The sequence below is a fragment of the Ornithodoros turicata genome, unplaced genomic scaffold, assembly GCF_037126465.1.
Source record: "Ornithodoros turicata isolate Travis unplaced genomic scaffold, ASM3712646v1 Chromosome12, whole genome shotgun sequence".
Taxonomy (NCBI): domain Eukaryota; kingdom Metazoa; phylum Arthropoda; class Arachnida; order Ixodida; family Argasidae; genus Ornithodoros; species Ornithodoros turicata.
This window is the reverse complement of record NW_026999301.1, coordinates 2,615,658-2,634,701: the sequence shown is the minus strand read 5'-3', so window position 1 is coordinate 2,634,701 and position 19,044 is coordinate 2,615,658. Positions and strand designations below refer to the sequence as shown.

At 45.6% G+C, this 19,044-nt stretch overlaps 1 long non-coding RNA gene across 1 annotated transcript; it reads right to left on the bottom strand.

Annotated features, from left to right (window-relative positions):
- Nucleotides 1-788: 788 nt before the first annotated feature.
- LOC135371622 (uncharacterized) lies at nt 789-1,832 on the bottom strand. Its single transcript, XR_010415669.1, has 3 exons — nt 1,264-1,832; nt 1,121-1,184; nt 789-1,044 (listed from the first exon to the last, which is right to left on the bottom strand). It is a non-coding gene; the product is annotated as an uncharacterized LOC135371622 (long non-coding RNA).
- Between the last annotated feature and the right edge of the window lie 17,212 nt (nt 1,833-19,044).

Sequence of the window (19,044 nt, the reverse complement as noted above, 5' to 3'; positions counted from 1 at the left end):
GAATGGCATGTAAGATTAGACATAACGGAACAATTGCTGCACGTCAGCACAAAATAGTCTGTGCACGGTATGTGGAATGAGCTTTATCAAAAATGGTAAAATGCACAGTGTAGGGATTACGAAACTCGAGTTACCAAGAGAAAATTTAAATTATGAAAAAATGACAAAGCCAACGACTGGGAGAAATGCAAGTCCAGGAAAGAGAAAATAGTTCACATCCAGCGCCTTTGGTGCAAATGACTAGCAATTACTACAACGAGAACTGTAAAAAATGACAACTGACCGGGACTAGAGCTGACAGTCAATGGTGTGCACATATCCAGCGTTCCTTCACAAAAACGTCAATAAGCAAAAAAAAAAAAACATGGTCAAGGAGAAGCATCCCTATTGAAAAAAAAAGCGACATCAGGTCTGATGTGATTTGGGACACTGTCTTGATGCTAACACAGAGCTGCTCTGATGCTGATGTTAACACCAGCTGATGTTAGCATCAAGACAGTGTCCCAAATCACATCAGATCTGATGTTAACATCACAGCTGCTCTGATGATGATGTTAACATCAGAGCTGCCCTGGCTGATGCTCACATCAGAGCTGTCTGATGTTGACATGAGAGCTGCATTGATGCTGGTTATGGCAATCTTGAAAATGCTGCAGTCTTGGTTCACTGAAATGTTCTGCAAAGAAAGCCCCTCATGCCTGCGGTATATGAGTACCGACAAGAACCCTCACGAAACAGGAGATAGCAGCAACAAATCACTTCACCACAACAATTCACCACTTCGGAGTACGTACCTTTTAACGCATATCCATTTATCATCAACATACCTGAGCGTTGAACTCACGGGGGCACAAAAATTGGTAATGATCGAACGGTGAACAACAACGCAAAAGAGCACACCTAGGTCCTCATTTCCGGTCCAACTTGTCCTTCTTCCGAAAGAGCACTTCTAAGCGTTGTTATGTCGAGCAAGAGTCCCCACCGCATTTGAACACGGTGCTTGAGTTTCTCTTGCTGGAGGCCGCTGCGTCATACACGCTGAACCTGCATGAAATGTCGTTCCAGAAAATACCATGGCAGGACACCTATATGTAGAGCAGTGTAGAGACATATGACATACCGTCTGCACAAAGCATACAGTAGACTTCACTTGGCGTTCTATCTCCCTGTCGTTGTGCAGATCCCTGCAAATAGAGTAAAACGGACAATGAGAATGCATGGCGCAGTCGAACATATTACTTCACAGTTATATTAATTACACACCTGAAACGGCAAGAATCCTGAAGGCGAAGAACGATTTGGCTTCACATGCAAGGCAGCGTCTTCACTCTTTGACATGTCAAACGAGACCGACTGGTCTGCTCGCGGTTAGAAGAAACGCTTCCACTTACAGACAGTTGCAATATCAGACGGGTTGCAAGAACGACAGCATCAGGTGAGAACAACAATACAAAGCCTCTTAAACGCTTTAGACTTGCTGGAACGCTCGCAATTACGCGAACTACACGCGGCGACGAGAAACGACCGTTACAGCAGCCAAAGCGAACCCAACAAGAACAGCGCATGCGCGACAGGCAGCGCTGTCTGGTGGCATGAAGGCAAAGCGACGACGCGCGAGCGCGGGCGAGTGAGCCTGTGTTGAAATGGGCATGGAGCCAACATCTCCGCGCAATGGCTTGGCGGACGAAATATGACGACGGGTAGAATCGTACTACCTCTTGAGATTGTGGCCGTTCCAGGATCTTTCGAGAAATGCTGCTGTTTTCATAAGAATCACTGAATGTTGTGTTTGAAGCAAAATTGCAACATGAGATTGGCCAAAGCTAAGGTATTAGTTAGTTATGATTGTGAACAGATCCGCAGTGCAATCTGCTAGTGAGAGATCAATAGAATCAAAAACAACAACAACAAAACACTCACTGTTTTGCCGACCCTTTCTCTAGTGTTCTTTCTTTCTTTCTTTCTTTTTTTTTTTTTATAATGAAGGAAAGCAAGGTTAAATGCTACATTTTTCTTGACTGTGTGCGATGGTGTACATCACAGGTTCCTCATGTGCCATGAATCTACTTAAAAGCTGCTGATGGTGTCAGGGCATCACACTTATAACAGTGACCAGAATGCGGCAGGAGTACTTTTGAGGCACTCTGACCACGTTGACCACAAAACGGCGTTCCATACTCCCTCCGAACCAAACTTTGCAAAACTTGTAGCACAGAAACATTAACAACACACACGCCGGCCATTTGCGCCCAGCAATGACAACGAAACACGGAGGAGAAGTAAGGAGAACGAACTCTGCCGAGCCGCCGTTGAGAAAGCGTGGTCTCGATTCCTCGAGTCTAATTGTGGCCGCGGCGCGGCGCTCGCGTTCCGTCAGGTACTTGCTCCTCTGAAATAAGGTTGCTGTAATGCACTCTTTCAGATGTACTTGTGTGTCCAGTGGAAGCAGAAAAAAATGTTTTGATACGTAAACACGCTTATCGTGTATCAAGGAACGATCTCTCCGTGAATTTTTCGCCTATAGTTTTTGTTAGTGCAAAGCGAGAAGCTTTTATTTTAGAATGCGGGGAAGCCGCCGTGAAGGGGGCTCCGCGTTGGCTGGACGGCTTGAATGTCTCCGTAAGCGTGGTGGTTTCGCAGTCAAGAAGCTATTCTCTTTTTTCTTTTTTTATTTGCGATAAAACACGACACCCGAAGAAGCACAAAGGTTGTTATCCGACATCGTACAGGATGGTACGCGTATTTACATCACCGCCAACGCACGACCACGAGATCTACATTGATAATCGTTTGCATTGACCAGTATTAGTTCCCGGGAACACCTCGCAGTGTAGGGTAATAATGTCATTGGGCTGGTTAATCCGCATTTGCATTCTCGCTGTTGCACGAGAGCTTTGCCGCGTATGCACAACGCTTTGGGAAACAGGAGTCTTTTGTCGTAATTGTGATGCATCCGCTGGGATAGAGAGTTACATATTTCGCATGCCACCATACACGAATTTAATACCAAGGTACCAGAACGCACTTCTGTCGCAGGTTTTGCACACGCGCGGTACAGGATTCCGTGCATGCACTTATATTCCTGTTTCTCGAAGACGATTTTCATCTTGGTGTACCGGGGGGGGGGGGGGGGGCGGTAAATCCCATACTGGAATTAGGGATTTTTAGCTTTTCTGGCAGGTATATATTGGTGGTGTTGCAGTATTGTTCCTTTTTTTTTTTTTGTGGTGGTGGTAAAATATATATCCGGTGCAACGCTTTGAGCAGCATATGCTTGTACAGAAGTAACTTGAAACTGAACACCAAAGCGATAGTGTATAATGTAGAAGTAATGCGTTGTTCAATATTTCAGTGTTCGTCAACATAAATTAGAGACTAGATCCCGACTTTATTTTGCAGTTCCCAAAAGCGAGCGATTGGCATGTATGACAAGATATAAGAAACTAAGTGCCAGAACCTTCGGAACCGCACCGTGTCCCATCATCAGAGCGTCCCGCCCCTCCTTGCCCCCACTCACACACACAACTGCTTGACACGTACGGAGATAAAACTTCTCAGTCCCAGCTTATGCAACGACCCACATAACGCGCGATTCTGGAAGGATCGCATCCGGCGACTTTCGATTACACAGCTTCTAACTTTCTTTCTTCCCTCCTGACTTTCTTTCCTCCATACCAGTCAAATGTGGCTTTTCGGAACAACGTTTGCTTCCTTTGGGGTATGTTAGCGTGTTAGCGCAGCGGTCAAAGTACGCGCGCACCACAGAGAGAAGGGCACGATACCCGAGACGGCCGGGGAGAAGCGACAGAGGATTCCGTAGGAGGCATTCGACACTACACCTTTGGCAATGTCAGACGTTTGTCTTTCGTATTAAAGTTTCGTTTTTTTTCTCTTCTTATTTCCGATTCCATTTTTATCGGACATGTAGCTTCCATCTATGAGACAAAAACGAGGTAGCAGAAACCGAAAAAAAAAAGAAAAGCAAAAATAATTGTAGCTGACCAGAAAATATTAACTCGTTACTGGAGACACCGTTGTTTATGCTTATCGAACAAACATTCGTTTTGAACGCTTTTTAGTAGAGTATTCGGGCACAAACGGCGCATTGCCGTGCAGGCGATTTCGCGGAGCTAGTACCGGAGGGAACGCGAGCGCCGCGCCGCGGCCAACAATTGACTCGATAAATTGGGACGTCGTTTTTCAGCGGAGTTCGGTCTCCTTACTTCTCCTCCGTGCAACGAAAACAAAGATGATGGCGATGGCAGTCGCGGTAGCCCAAATGCAGGGAGCTCCAGCGTAGTCTTTGCGGGTTTCGGTGCAGCGGTTTTCGTCCGATCAGTTCGACTTGCTAAAGCTCTCTTCGTTTCGTTTCACGTGAGTTTTTCGTTTCTGGGGATTCGGTCGTTTCGTTCGGGCGTGGCCGACTCTTCCCGAGTATCTTGTACTTGCCTGCTTTGCAGTGAGGCTCCATTAATACTTCTGTTCAGGGTACTGCGTGTGCATGTTTTCAGTCATACAACACAACACAACACATGAAGTGAACTGCAGCTCAATGTTTGAAAGAGTTACCTCATACCAGACAGCCAAATTCCTTCCTGAAGGGATGCTTCACTGTCTCGTACAGCTTGGGACAAAAGTTTCTGAAGCACGGGTGTTTTGTATTTCACTTCTCCACGCCTCCCCTGCGGCTTAAGGGGGACACTTGTTGAACAGAATCCTTGGGCAGATTTTTCCCAAGGATTCTGTTCAACAAGCATTCCCCAAAGGTGGCTGGGAGAAGTCCAATACAGAATACCCGTGTTTCAGAAACTTTGTCTCAAGCAGTACCATCCGATCACGTGTTACCGAATCTGCATAAACATCGGGAGACGAGCGGGAAGAAATACTTAGCCAGTACACCACAGCAGATCGGGACGTTAACGGGGATCCATCGGGAAAGAATCCTGGCCGGGACGCAAACGGGAATCTATCGGGAAAGAATTCTGACTGGGACACGAACGGGGATCTATCGGGAAATAATTTCATGTAGTTTCCCTCTCCCTGAATTCTTCCCCCTCACATAGTCGGGAAGCAGTCGGGCTTGTGACGGCGATATCGGCCACCTCGAACCCATCATCCCCGTTACGTTCCCAGCCGAATCCCAGTCCTTTGTGCTGCTTGGGTACTTGTCACCGCCCTCACTTGGAATAGTCTGTTTCTCAGCAGATGATTTTATTTTCAAAAAATCCCTGCTATAGTGAGCTGAACTGGATACATGTTGCATATGTTCCCCAAGGGCGTCGGCCTGCTCTTCCAAATTCTGACAAACTACGCCATTTACCTGCAGTAATGGGACAGAGAAACTTGTGTAGTCTCCTTTGATTTTCCTTGCCTGTCCCATATAAGTTTTGAAGGAGTGTTACAATTCAAAGAAGATACAAAACTTTTCCAAGATTCTTTTTTTGCCTGTCTTCGTGTCCAGCGTGCTTTTGCACGTGCCTTCCTGAATGCGACTAAGTTTGGTGTGGTGGGGTGCCTTCGAAACACACCCCACGCCCGATTTTGTTCTTTGCGGGTAGTCTCGCAGTCGCTTGTCCACCAAGGCTTGGAGCGCTTAGGGAGGCGACCGGATGTTTGTGGGATGGACTGTTGAGCAGCATTTATAATGGTGTCCGTAATAAGATTATTGACATCTTCTGTACTTAACCCTTGGAAAGATGGTGTTAGGAGATTGGCTTCTTCCTTGAAGAGATTCCAATCAGCCTGTGACAGTTTCCACCGACGTGGACGTGTACCTAAGGGTGGTTGGGGCATTATGCACTTTCAGAACTACAGGAAAATGATCGCTACCCCGACGATTCTGGTCAACTCCCCAGTCAATGCTTTGAAACACTGATGGGTTGCAAAAAAGAGAGGTCGATAGCGGAGAAAGACTGACTAGCGCTACTTACATAAATGGGACTTCCTTTGTTAAGAAGACAGATAGCTCTAGAAAGTAATATCTTTTCCAACATTTTTCCTCGCCTGTCGACTCTCGAGCTTCCCCATAAGCAGTTATGGGCATTAAAATCTCCCAGTAAGAGGAAAGGCGGTGGGAGCTCGTCAATTAAAGTTTCCAGTGTGTTCTGGTCTACCACAGCTGATGGTGGTAGGTATAATGAACATACAGTTATGACCCCCTGAAGACATATTTGAACGGCAACTGCCTCAAGTGCTGTTTTCAGTGGAAGGTGCTTTGTAGGGAGGGTTTTTGGTGTAAGGATAGCAACACCTCCAGATGTACGTGTTGCATCAACCCGATCGTTTCGGAACAGGTTCCATCTCCGGAGTGTATGTATCCGTTGTGGATTAAGATAAGTCTCTTGTAGTGCAAAACAGAGTGTATCATACCTGTCCGAAAGATCATTGACATCATCAAGATTAGTGAGAAGGTCAAGATTCCACTGAAGGATCGCCATAGTATAGAAAATGAAAAAGATGTGCACAAGAGGCAAATTGGAAAGAGTGTACTGTGTAAAGAACCTTTCATTATTTCTTCTTTGGGGGCATTATGGGAAGAGGATTGCGAAACTGTGGTTACTGCTACAGGAGTTGGTGTTTGAGAAAGAGTTGTACATGTTACTTCACTTTGTATGGCATTCTCTGTCTGTGTTGCACATGACATCATCCTTGGTTTCTCTTTAACGACAGATGAAAATGATTTCTGGAACGCGAATGGAGATGCCTTCTTCCTGGCTTCTGGATAACTTAGTTTCTGTGTGACTTTGATGTGCATCAGCTCTTTCTCAAACTTCCTCTTTGGACAAGACCTAGAGTACGAAGGGTGGTCACCTGCGCAGTTGACACAGTGATCCGGCCCTCTGCACTCCTTAGAGTCGTGGTCCTGCTTGCTGCAGCGAGCACAGCACGCAGAACCTCTGCAAGCATCGGAAGGATGGCCAAAGCGGTTACACTTGAAGCATCTGAGTGGATTAGGGATATATGGCCGCACCTCTGCAGTCAGATACCCTACCTTGAGCCTTTCTGGTAAAGTCGGGCAGTCGAATGTGAGGATTGTGTTGCGTGTCGTGATGTACTCATTGTTCTTCCTGATTTTGATTTTTCTTACGTCGATCACCTTTTGGCTTTTCAGATTTTCAAGAATCTCTTCTCATGGAACATCAATGAGTTCGGCTAACGACACAACACCACGGGAGGTATTCAGAGTCCTATGCAAGGTTGATGATATTTTTATTCCGAGCATCTGCTGTGTGTTCAGAATTCGCTCACAGTCGGCTTCCGAGGTACATTTAAGCAGTAAGACACCTGATCTGAGGCGCTTAATTTCAGTCACGTTTTTTGACAGCGATGCCACCGCCTTCTCAATGAAGAACGGTGACATTTTTTCAAGTGGAGTATTCTGTTCATTATCAGTGCTTGCACTGCTAATGACAGTGTATTTTGCTTGAAAGGCATCGAATACCTGTTTGAAGACTTCGGTCCGCAGGCGCTTGCCGCCCGCGATCGAGGAGGAAATAGAGTTTTTAACCTTATGAGGTTTAAGAAATGAATGTTCCATTGGTCACCCACACTTCACATTCATACATGTGGGAAGGTCCCGGAGTTTTAAGGAAAACCCATCGGCCGGGGCTTGACCAAGACCCCGACCGCCACCGTTCAAGGCTTCTACCCTTCACCTTAAATCCCCTCGGCACTGTACGGTTAACAACTTGGGACTGGGGGCTGGGGTCCGTGGTGGCGCCACTCACCAAACACCAGCCGAAGCCGGTGCCCCCTGCGGGGTATCACATATTTGATCACATTCAATTTAAAATTCAGCATATATGAGAAAATATCAGGAGGGAAGTTGCTATTCATTACTCATTCCAACCTAAAATTGAGTGCTACAAATTTAGAGAGCGTACCTGTTCATTGGCATTCCTAAAATATATATTGTCATTGTAGGAAGGTCACAAAACAATAAATGTAGTCTTTTGCGACCTCGCTGCACGTTAATTGTATCCTGAAACGCATAAGTGCAAGAATAAATGTGGAACTTGAAAAATGTATATTCTCTTTACTCATCATCAGCGATCTTATTTACAAAAGCATATCGTGTTAGACTTTTTTGTTTACGTTTCACAGACGGGGTACACGAGGGCCAAAATGACAAAATCACAACTGTTTCAAGTTCGAAATTGTCCAGTTGCAATTTGCAGACCATACGTGTGTAGTTCAAGAGGGCCCTTGCGCATCAAAATGTAAGATGGGCAAAATGTAAGACAGTTAATGCAAAGTGGTTCCTATGAGAGACTTCGATGCGGAACAAAATTGTGCAAACTGCGGAAGATGCCATAGAAGATCTTCAGAAAGCGTGTCTGGCCTCTCAACGGTGCTACGACGCTCCCTTTTAAATGACGATGATACTGATTGCAGTTTCAGATGTGCAGCTGCATTCTTTGGAACGTGCTCCACATAACAAGCATGACAAAGTCAGCACTTGCTAGCAGGCCCCCGCCCCTAAGCAGCTTTGCTCACGCTGCAGTTATATTCAGCAAAAGCATGTGAGTACTCGAAAAGGACATTCAATTTGGCGCAACCGCGCCTGCAAATAATCAGAACAAATGAAGGAAGAAACAAACAAAAATAGAAGAGCTGTACTTCAAAAGCAGATAAGTCTTGTGTCTCAAGAAGGTGTTACCACTTTCTAATTAACTTTAATAAGCTTACATCACTACCTGATTAACTGTCCTAACGAGCGTGATCTAATTGCGTGAAGTAATTATTTGGGCTGCTACGGTGTATCCACATTTGCAAGGCAAGGCACCGCTATCGTTCACTAAAAGACTCTTTCTGCGGCGATGCTTGATATAAATCATACTAAACGCATACACGGCAAAAACAACGGCTGTGATTTTACAGAACGATCTCTTTCTGCCATGCGAGTATATCTTTTCCCGGACCGTTCTTTATGGAACAATTTTTGTCCAGAACGCAGCACGGGAGATTATATACATGGTTGTTGTTAATCTCACATCGTTTCTTATTGAAATATTGGCTGGGAAACGTGCTGTAGTACAATCCCCAGCGCTGCACTGCAGTGACGGTCTAGTTTCGGAATGCAAAACATAACGTAATTAAGAATCGAACGGCGGGACACCTGTGAAACACTGTTAGGGTACATCAGTATACTGACACCTTACAAAATTATGTGATGACAAACAACGATCAACGCCTGCAGCGCAATAAATACTCACAATTTTCGTTGCCTCCCATTGTTTTCTATGGGCACACAGAGCGCTTTAGGGCCTCCCAACATGGCGGCCCGAATGCACGCCTCTCCCCCACGAGCCCCTCTCCCACGCGCGATCCAGCCTTTATACATAGAGATCAGTGGTATCTGAGAACATCCAACTTGTGGAGCACCTGATCCTCAAGGACCGACGGATAACGTGTCTCGAACTGGCTCGAAAGACGGACCTTTCACTGGGAACGTTGAGCACTATCATTAATGAACACCTCCAGTTTCGGAAAGCCGAGCCTCATCACCAAAGGAGTCCTCCTACTACTACAGGACAATGAACGCCCGCATACCGCGCATCTCACAACACGCACCTTACAGGAACTTGGCTGTGAGTTGCTGCCACATCCCCCTTACAGTTCGGACCTCGTCCCCAGCGATTTCCATCTCTTCGGGCCACTGAAGGCGTTCCTTGGGGGCCGACACTTCAGCTGCGTCGACGAGCTCAAGAATGCGGTCCGATCATGGCTGCTACGCGCCGGTAAGGATTTATACGCTGCTGGCATACAAGCCCTCGTGAAACGCTGTGACAAGTACATTAGTGCAGCTAGAGATTACGTGGAAAAATAAAACTAATTTCTCGCCTGTAAGTTCATTTTACTTTTGCGGAAAATGAAAAGTCTCGGTTTCACTTGAACACCCCTCGTAAATGCAGAATGGACATAGAAGATGGACACACAAAATGGAGCTATGGCCCATCCAGCCTTCTTCCGTCGTCTCCCCTCAACGGACACTCCAAACAGTGCAACTACAAATAGAATAATTCTGGTTCAGCAACGTAGCCAGATACTTGAACGGAAATTCAAAAAAACATCGGGGATACCCAGAAGCCACATCAGGGAAACGACATCCCTAATAGCTCAATGTACCTACCATTTTGCATTTGTATAATCATATATATATACCTTTATCATGTAACATTTCTGTAAATAAACTCCCAATATTTTTCTATTATTTTTATGCCTGTTCCCTGACGGTGGTTTCGCTAGGTATACTTCCTCTGCTACTCTTTATTTCTTATCTCTTCGACTTTTCTCTACACCCCTTCCCAATAATCTCTAGCTTCCATTTCTCACTCCTTTTCAGAGGTTCTGCTATACCTTTCGGTGACATAGAACTTCTGAACTTCGTCCCCCCTTACACCCCACCGAGACAATATCTTTTTCACCCTCTTGCCCCTGTCACTGATCTAATTAGTGACGCGCATGAATGAATTAACGTGTGAACCAGCCTGTCCAGAATCCGAAGAAATCAGAAGGATCTGCTGGCCATCCAGAGGGAAACTACTGAAATTCTAGCATAAGAACCCTCGAAGAGCGTAAAGTAGGTCGAAATTAGCAGATAAATACGATATTACTAGTTAAGCGTTGACTACTTAACATCGTAAGGCGTTAGGCCTACTTTTAGCGAAGTCGGAATGCCAATGGGGAATTAAGAGTAGCTTGTGTAATAATTTTGTTGCACGAAGTTAGACGCAACTTCCGATTTCTGAAAATGTAAAAATTTTAAAAATCGGCCTACTAGAACATAAACAGCATAGTAAGCAAAACCCCAGGAGGTCGCCATATTGACTCAGAGCGGTAGTACAGTATCGCAACCACGACTATCTCTATAATACACGACCATAACACTCAGCCGTTCGCCTTTAGGACTTCCGTCCGCGGCTCCAGCCGCCAGGAGCGGAACGGACGTACTTACGCGCGGAGCGCCCGACAGGGGCGCTACTTGCCGTACCTAGAAGAGCGTCTGTTGCAGCTCAGCTGTGTGCAATATGAGTGGTTAATTCATCGTGCGTACATGTTTGTGTATTGTCGCAGGTTCGCTGTGCTTGCAGAGCTATGATGATGATGATGAATCTGTTTTTTTGTTGTTTTTTTTCGCGCATTGACAACAACGCTCAGGAGCAGAGTTATAAGTTATGAAACTAAATACTCAGAAGTGGGGTGTGCTCTGAAGCGTAAAGTGGCATGTAAGGCTGTGAATCTCGGGAGGCTCTTTTCGCCTGTAGCCTGAGTATGACGAGCGGAGCCTCCCTCGTGATGTCACACGTCACGTGAACATCCCGACATCCTCGCAGGCTTTGGCCTTTGTGCCTGTTTTTTCCGCGTGACATGCTCTGGTGTAGGGAAGTCGCGAACGGGTGGAACGTGAAATGGTGATAAACGTGGCGCTCGGCTTTTACAAAACAGTTGTCTTGTGATTTTGCGAATTTGTTTGGAACCTCCTTACCGTTGCCCGTGCTTCATGTTGACCTCGTGCAAGGATGCACGACCTGACACGAACCACTTGGCGTGCGACTGGTGTTCGAGAATTGCTATCTTGCTGTGCACGCACTTTCTTGTGCGCAGGGAGGCTGGCGGTGGGGAGGGGGGGGCCGGAGTAAGGCGACCGCCTTAGGCCCCGCGCACGAAGCCCTCAACCAGGGATTACTTTTTTTTTATATCAAGTATGCACTTAATCGCACACGCGATCTTCGACTAAAACAGAAATGAGAGAAGAATGTGTTATGTGCCATTCCGTCATGTGACGAGAAAAAGTCCCACTTTTAAGAAAAATCCACCAACCCTGCAAGCTATACCGATGATTTCGCACCCTTCTCTCCTGCTGCCATTTCTGAGACTGCGAAAATCCCCCACTGCGAAAATCTTATCACTTCTTATCTTTTCATTACTGCTGGTGTGAAACAGGCCCCGCGATGTGCCTTTGCCTCAGGCTCCGCACACCCCTAGCACCGGCCCTGTGCGCAAGCCATATTTTATTTGCAAAGAAATGAAGATGAGACTGCTCAGTCGATTGCTTTTTCCGTAACCTGAAGGGTGGCAGGTGCTGCGCGAAAGCCCGTCTATTAAAAAGTCACGTGCTTTGCCATTTTCTCTAGCTTGACGAACATAGCCACCCATTTGCCTCGCCCCTACCCCCAGGTGTGCCTGCAATACCATAGGAATGGAACCATAGGACCATTTGAAGCGGCTCGTTGAGCTGGGAGCTCTATAATTATTTCAGAAATGCAATATGTAGGCTTGTAGGCACGCGCTTGATGCGAAGATGTGTTGAAATTGTTGAACTATTGTGCATTTATGGTCACGCCCTCGCGTTTGACAACCTCATACGCATGCCCTATGTAATAGAGATTGCTGCGTTGTACGAAAGCTGCAGAAGCTTCTTGCTAAAGCGAACTGAGGTCTATAGCCCGAAGTAGTATCAGTGCAACAAATTGCTTCTACGATACACTGCAAACTGCAATCCAACCATTAGAGGGATCTTGTAGGTCTCCGTTTTTGATGTATATGATTTGTCCACTTTTTCAAGTTTGGGTATGTGCAGATACAAAACACAGGCACCACGCCATAGGAGGAAAAGCTTTATTATTCATAACTTCTGACTTTGGAAATAGAAGTGAAGGCAGAAATTTCCTCAAAATATGGAACCCCACAGAGAATTTTTTTTTCTTCAGATATGCTACTGACTTGATAGGGTCACATTAATGGGTATCTGTAGTTCAGGTAGAGCATATCTAGATGCAGCACTAAAAGAACAACGGAGCGGTAAAAGCAGTTACCTTGTAGCAAACACAAAACACCACTTATACCGAAGTGCGTTCGGGAACTGTCAGGGGCTACTTTCCTGCATTTCCGCATACCCTTTGTTGCACAAACTATGCACTTTAACATGATCTCTTTCAACTTGACTTTGTGCTGTGCTTACCTTATCTTGGCATTTAGTATCACCTTAGGACATGTTGAAAGAAAAACTTGACAGATATAAGGTTATATTTCCTGGCATCTTGAAATATCAATGTCCTTGCAACAATATCCTGCACATTCACGTGCTGTCACCTTGGTGAGCACTGAGCCTCACAGTGGACGCAACAGTGTATAATGGTGGAAGCACTAATCCGTACTGACGGGGATGTCACATGTCGCTCGCAGTGCTTCCCACACGGCCCCGGGAACGCCAGTGCTCCTTGCTGTTGTTTGTTCTTTTCAGTGCACTGAAATGTGGCAGGCAATCTGCTTTCCTTTTGGCTGTGCCTGAACAACCTTTCACAGGGGAGCTCCTGATATGAAGCCCACCACTCGTTGATACGTCTCCTTCTATTAACTGCATGCATTTGGTTATGAAGCCAAGTGCCCTCTGTATAGTTTCTTTACTGTGGCACTTGTAGATGTCATCACCGCACCTCCTTACCCTACAGGTGAACTCTCGTCGCATATGTTTCACCCTGTGCTGTTCTGCTGTGGGCGGGTCTTCTGTTACATCTCAACTGCAGCCTCATCAAAAGTGACACCTGCTGTGTTTGTGTCTTCCCTGTGCATCACTTCGTGGTTATCCAATGTCATAAGAGGTCCATTTCTATACCTTTCTGGTAGATTGTCAAAGCTGTTAGCCTCCACTTGACCAAATATTGCAAAAAAATGTTTGCATGGCAATCCTGTTGCGAGGAAGTCCTTGCAGCGACACCGTGGATGATTTACGTCAACCCTGTGTATCGTCCCTGGCTGGCTTTCAGAAGCCACATGAAAAATGCCAGGCTGACTCTCACTGAGTATGTCATCTCTGGCATATTCCTCTGTAGCTGTCGTTCGTGACATCATGTGTCTTACTATTTTCGGTGGCCTGTCATGTGGAAATGCTGGTAGGTTGTCATGATAGTTGCGGTACCTTAAGGAACACTTTGCATTATTTTGTACGTACACCATCTGACGATCGGGAAGAAACCTTCCAACAAGGACCGTGATCAGAGATACAAGGCTTCTTCTGCTTCCGTTTTGTTTGACGTAGTGCTCCTGAAGGAGTCGGTTTTGGGTATTGGTACGATTGTAAGTGTTCACCTGGAGACCACGACGATGGCACTACACCCACAATTCAGGAACAGAAAGCCAGTGTTGAGACAGGTAGTGTTGCAGCTTCTCATTTTGCTGCCATTCCTCTGTTCCTTTGAGGTGTGCTACTGCCTCTGCGTACTCTACTTGCGATGCAGAATGACTTATACGCCTGAGCATTGTGAGGAGACGTTCCTTATCTGTCACACCGTTAGATTTATATCACACCATCTCTTCCAGGACTGCTCTCTGTGAAAGTCACACAGAGCAATCTGCGTGTCAGGAGACTCAGCCTGAATGGAGTTTATTTCTGGCTTCGAGTAATCCACCATGAAGAATCGTGGTCTCCAAGAGGGGCACCACTCTTTAAAAAATAGCAAGGTCTTCTGGTATGAAGTCCGCTGTTTCGAACTGCACAGCAAACACACCTACTATCCTGTAATTAACTGATGTTTTCACAACTATGAAAAACAAAGGTATTGTGTAGTCAGTTGTTTTATTGGTAGCGTGAGACACGTGACGCTGTTGGCATGAGCTCCTTCGTAAACTGGGACTGGTAGCAGAACAGGAGGGTGTCGGACCACTCTAATGTCACAGTCTCAAGTGCATCATCTGTTCTGTCATGTTGTTGTGGTATCTCTCTTGGTTTGTAGGGCCGGAACAAGATATCCCCCCCCCCCCCAGACAGTTCTTTCTCTTTCAGTTGCTGGACAAGATCAAGTGCATTTTACTGGTCTGAGAGACTACACCTGTCCTTGCGTAGTATGCGAAACACGTAACTGGCGATATCAGGCCGCGTTGGGTAGAACGCTCTTTAAGATTTCGGTGGTGGATACCCGCAAACAGAACGCCTTCTACGTAGACCTTAAGGCGCTTAACAAAATCATGTACAGACGTCATTCCCTCTCGAACAAAATCGCTGAGCTTGTCCCTCACCTCACTACATACTGGCTGAGCCAAATCAGAGTAAACATAAAAGGCATGCTCCGTGTGGGCTTCTCTTGCAGGGATGCTCAGATACCACCTGTACACATTCGAGTCACATCGTGCTTGTTATCCAGGTCACGTCGTAGCTTTGACAATGTTTCCTTTGATGCTGCTTTTGATGCCCTGGATCTCTTTCCATGGTTTCCCAAGGGTTTAATCTGACAACAAGAGATTATACTTCGGCATACACTGCAAGTGTCCTATAGGTCGCAAGTTATACAGTGAATGACTGATGACAGCGAATGACAGTGTCCTTTAAACTGCTGCATAAGCTCTCGAGTTGACGTAGTATTGCACGCATTCACAGTACAGTATAGGTATCAAAAGGAGCAGAAATGTGGCAATTTCTTTTAATATACAGGGTGTCTCGCATAACTTGTCAAAAATGATAACGTATGACTATTTCTTGGAAGGTTACACGGTCAACAGTGCTTGACACCAGAGAACTTTTGCCGTCGCTTGATGCCCACTAGGTCAATTTTTGATTGTGGGACTTTTTTTTCTTTAGCTAATCCCTGCAAATTGCAAAGTGAACCTCAACTTTTCTTTGCAGAGGCAAAGAGTTCTTCACGAGTTTGCCCACATCCATCATAAGTATAGTCGACAGAGTACTCAAAGTAGCTTGAATTTATTAGCAAAAATAGACTAAAATTGCTACTTGCCCACTGTCACTCTGCAGCGGGAAAAATTCGGCTCGCAAAGAAGTGACGAGAAGAGGATGACAAGATCACATTGTAATTCAGTCCTTCATTCAACTTCCGATAGCAACTGGATCTTTCGCCCTTTCGCAACAGCGAGGAAGTGAACAAACCGATGTAATAATCCTCCTTCCATCGCTCCTCTGTCGGCCTAATTTTTTTGCGTCGCTGGTGTGGGAGAGGAGTGGCAGCAATTTTCACCTACTTTTGCTAATTAATTTCAGATACTTCGAGTACTCTGTTGACTGCACTTTTGTTGGATGTGAGCAAACTCGCGAAGCACACTCTACCTGTGCAAAGAAAAACTGGGCGAGGCAAAAATTATAACAAGTAGATGAATATATTTTAGAAAGAAGGTTGAGGTGAGGTGAGGTGAGGAAGATACTTTAGAGTGAAGGTTGAGCTGAGGTGAAGTGAGAAAAATACTTCAGAAAAAAGGTTGAGGTGAAGTGAGGAAAAAGCGTTCTGTTAAATGTTGAGGTGAGGTGAGTTGAGGAACATTTTTCACAAACAAATTGAGGTGAGGTGAGGAAAATAATTTTAAAAGGAGGTTGAGATGAGGTGAGGTGAGGAACGAAGTCCCCCCGAAAAATGAGGTGAGGTGAGGCGAGGAAAACATCTGTGACGAAAATTGAGGTGAGGGCAAAGGTCGTTAGGGCATTTGCCCACCTCTGCTCGTATGTGCTGCCCCATATGTGACACTATCTCTATATTGGTAGTGAACTGACGCCAGCACGAATGGATGTGACATACTTTCGCGGTTTCGGAGAGCAAATCGATTTGAGGCGACCGTCCTGGTGAGTTCTTCTAACGTCCCAAAATGTGACATCTGAGTGCTGTATAGTTCGCCGCCGTGTACACACATAATGCATGACAGCACGGTATTCTGCTCGCTTCATATACATGTCTACAGTGGTCAACGTAGCCCATCAGAGTGTTAAAAACACAAGGGCACCTTCCGCAACGATACATTACAATAAGAGCGACTTGATCACCATATGAGCCAGGACGCATGACACACGGAGATCTGAAACCAGGGAGACGCCTCACAGCAAACGCGAGGCACGATTTACTAGTGTCCCGTAAGTTCAACAAAAACAAGGCATACGGTGTACCACGCGCGCTCAAATCGCAAAGAACAGGATGTGCGAACAGAAATGTGCTTACCTGGCTACGTGCATTCACGAGATTTACCCTCCTTCCTCAACGATCGTCTGCGCACGATGTTCGGCGTCCGGCGATTGTGAATGACTGCAATGACCCTTACTTGACTTGGCCTTGCCTCCGCATTGAAGTTTTTGGCCGGCGCATGATGATGGCGCCACCGTTTTACGTAGTTTTCGCAGTATTTGTGATTACTGTAAGACGCCGTCGTCAGATACTATTAAACGCCCGTAGAAATCAGAGTATTTTTTACAGAGTAGTTAAAATTTCGAGCTCCTTGCATTATAGTAGCGACTTCTTAAAAATCAAACAACAGAAGGAGAAACAGACAGAATTTTCCTAGTGGAGCTTACGACAAGTATTCTTACAATATGCCTTTTACAATGATAGAATTGTTAAGGGCAATGTCATCATCAAAAATCACAGCGCCTGGACCAGATCGAATAACTTACTCCATGCTACAGCGTTTGTCAAACACTTCTCTGGAAAGTCTTCTTGATTTCTTTAATACTATATGGCAAAGAGGACATATCCCTTCTCGCTGGAAGGTAAACCGTTATCCCGCTTTTAAACCAAGGAAAAGATGCGTCAAATCCATCAAACTATAGGCCTGTAGCACTCACAAGTTGTCTTGGGAAGACTTTTGAGCGAATGGTGAATAACCGTCTCATACACTATCTTGAGGAAAATGAGTGCATTGACCAATATTTCGGACGGGGTGTTCCACTACGGATCATCTTGTTCGATTAGAAACATTCATACGCGAAGCCTTTGTACGAAAACAACATTGTGTGTCTGTTTTTTTCGACCTTGAAACGGCCTATAATACCGCATGGTGATATGGAATCTTGCTTGATTTGCATTGATATGGAATACGTGGTCGTCTGTTCCACTACATCGCCGACTTGCATTTCAAGGAAGATCGTTCAGGGTCCAACTCGGCACAACCCTTTCGCGTCCTTTTGTACAGGATAATGGTGTTCCTCAAGGATCTGTTTTGAGCGTTACTCTATTTATTCTTAAAATGAACTCTATCGCTAAGGTTATAAGCACCTCAGTCAAGTACTCCTTGTATGTTGATGATGTCCAAATATCATATTCTTCCTGGAACCTAGCCATGTGCGAAAGACAGCTGCAGCTCACAATTAACAGGCTAACTAAATGGTCCAGTGAAAACGGCTTTAAATTCTCCCCAGACAAGACCGTATGTTTACCATTTTCAAGAGTTCGAGGACTGTCTCCCGAGCCATCACTTAAAATGAACGGCAGTGATCTTGTTGTAGGGACAGAATGTAAATTTCTAGGTCTAGTATTTGACAAAAAGCTTACTTTCCTTCCCCACATAAAAATATTGAAGGCTAAATGCGTGAAATCTTTGAACCTTTTAAAAGTCCTGTCTCACATGTCTTGGGGAGCAGACAGAGAAACATTGTAGAGGGTCTACATGTCTACAGCTCGGTCCAGGCTGGACTACGGATGTGCAATTTATGGATCGGCACGCCAATCTGTCCTAAAGTGCTTAGATCCTATACATCATCAGAGCTTGCGCCTGGTCCTCGGAGCATTCCGAACGTCACCCGTTCAAAGTCTATACGTCGAATGCAATGAGTGGTCTCTAGGAAGGCGACGAGCTTATCTTAGTGTCATGTACGCACTGAAGATTCGTACTTATCCACAACATGCGGCGCTCTCATGTGTTACAAGGATGCCTTTTGAACAACTGTTCTTCAGTCGTTCCTCCTTTTAGCCTGCGAGTTTTACGAGAAGTTGAATTTTATGATTTTACCCACTACAACACTCCGCTTTTGCAATCTGGTGGGAGCCTGCCTCCATGGCAACCACCACCACATTCCAACTCTTCAATGACCAAGTACAGAAAAAGCGATACTTCCACGGCTGTGCTGCAGCAGGAGTTTGAGGGTTTAAGAGAAAGCTTTGGAGAGCACGTGGCGTTTTATACGGACGGATCGAAGACTAATGCTGGCGTATCTTGCGCCATGGAAACTGAGACAGTCACAATAACTCATCGTTTACACAAAGTCATGTCGATATTCAGTGCAGAAGTTTATGCGATCATCATAACACTCAACTACATTTTACAACATTGCATTGT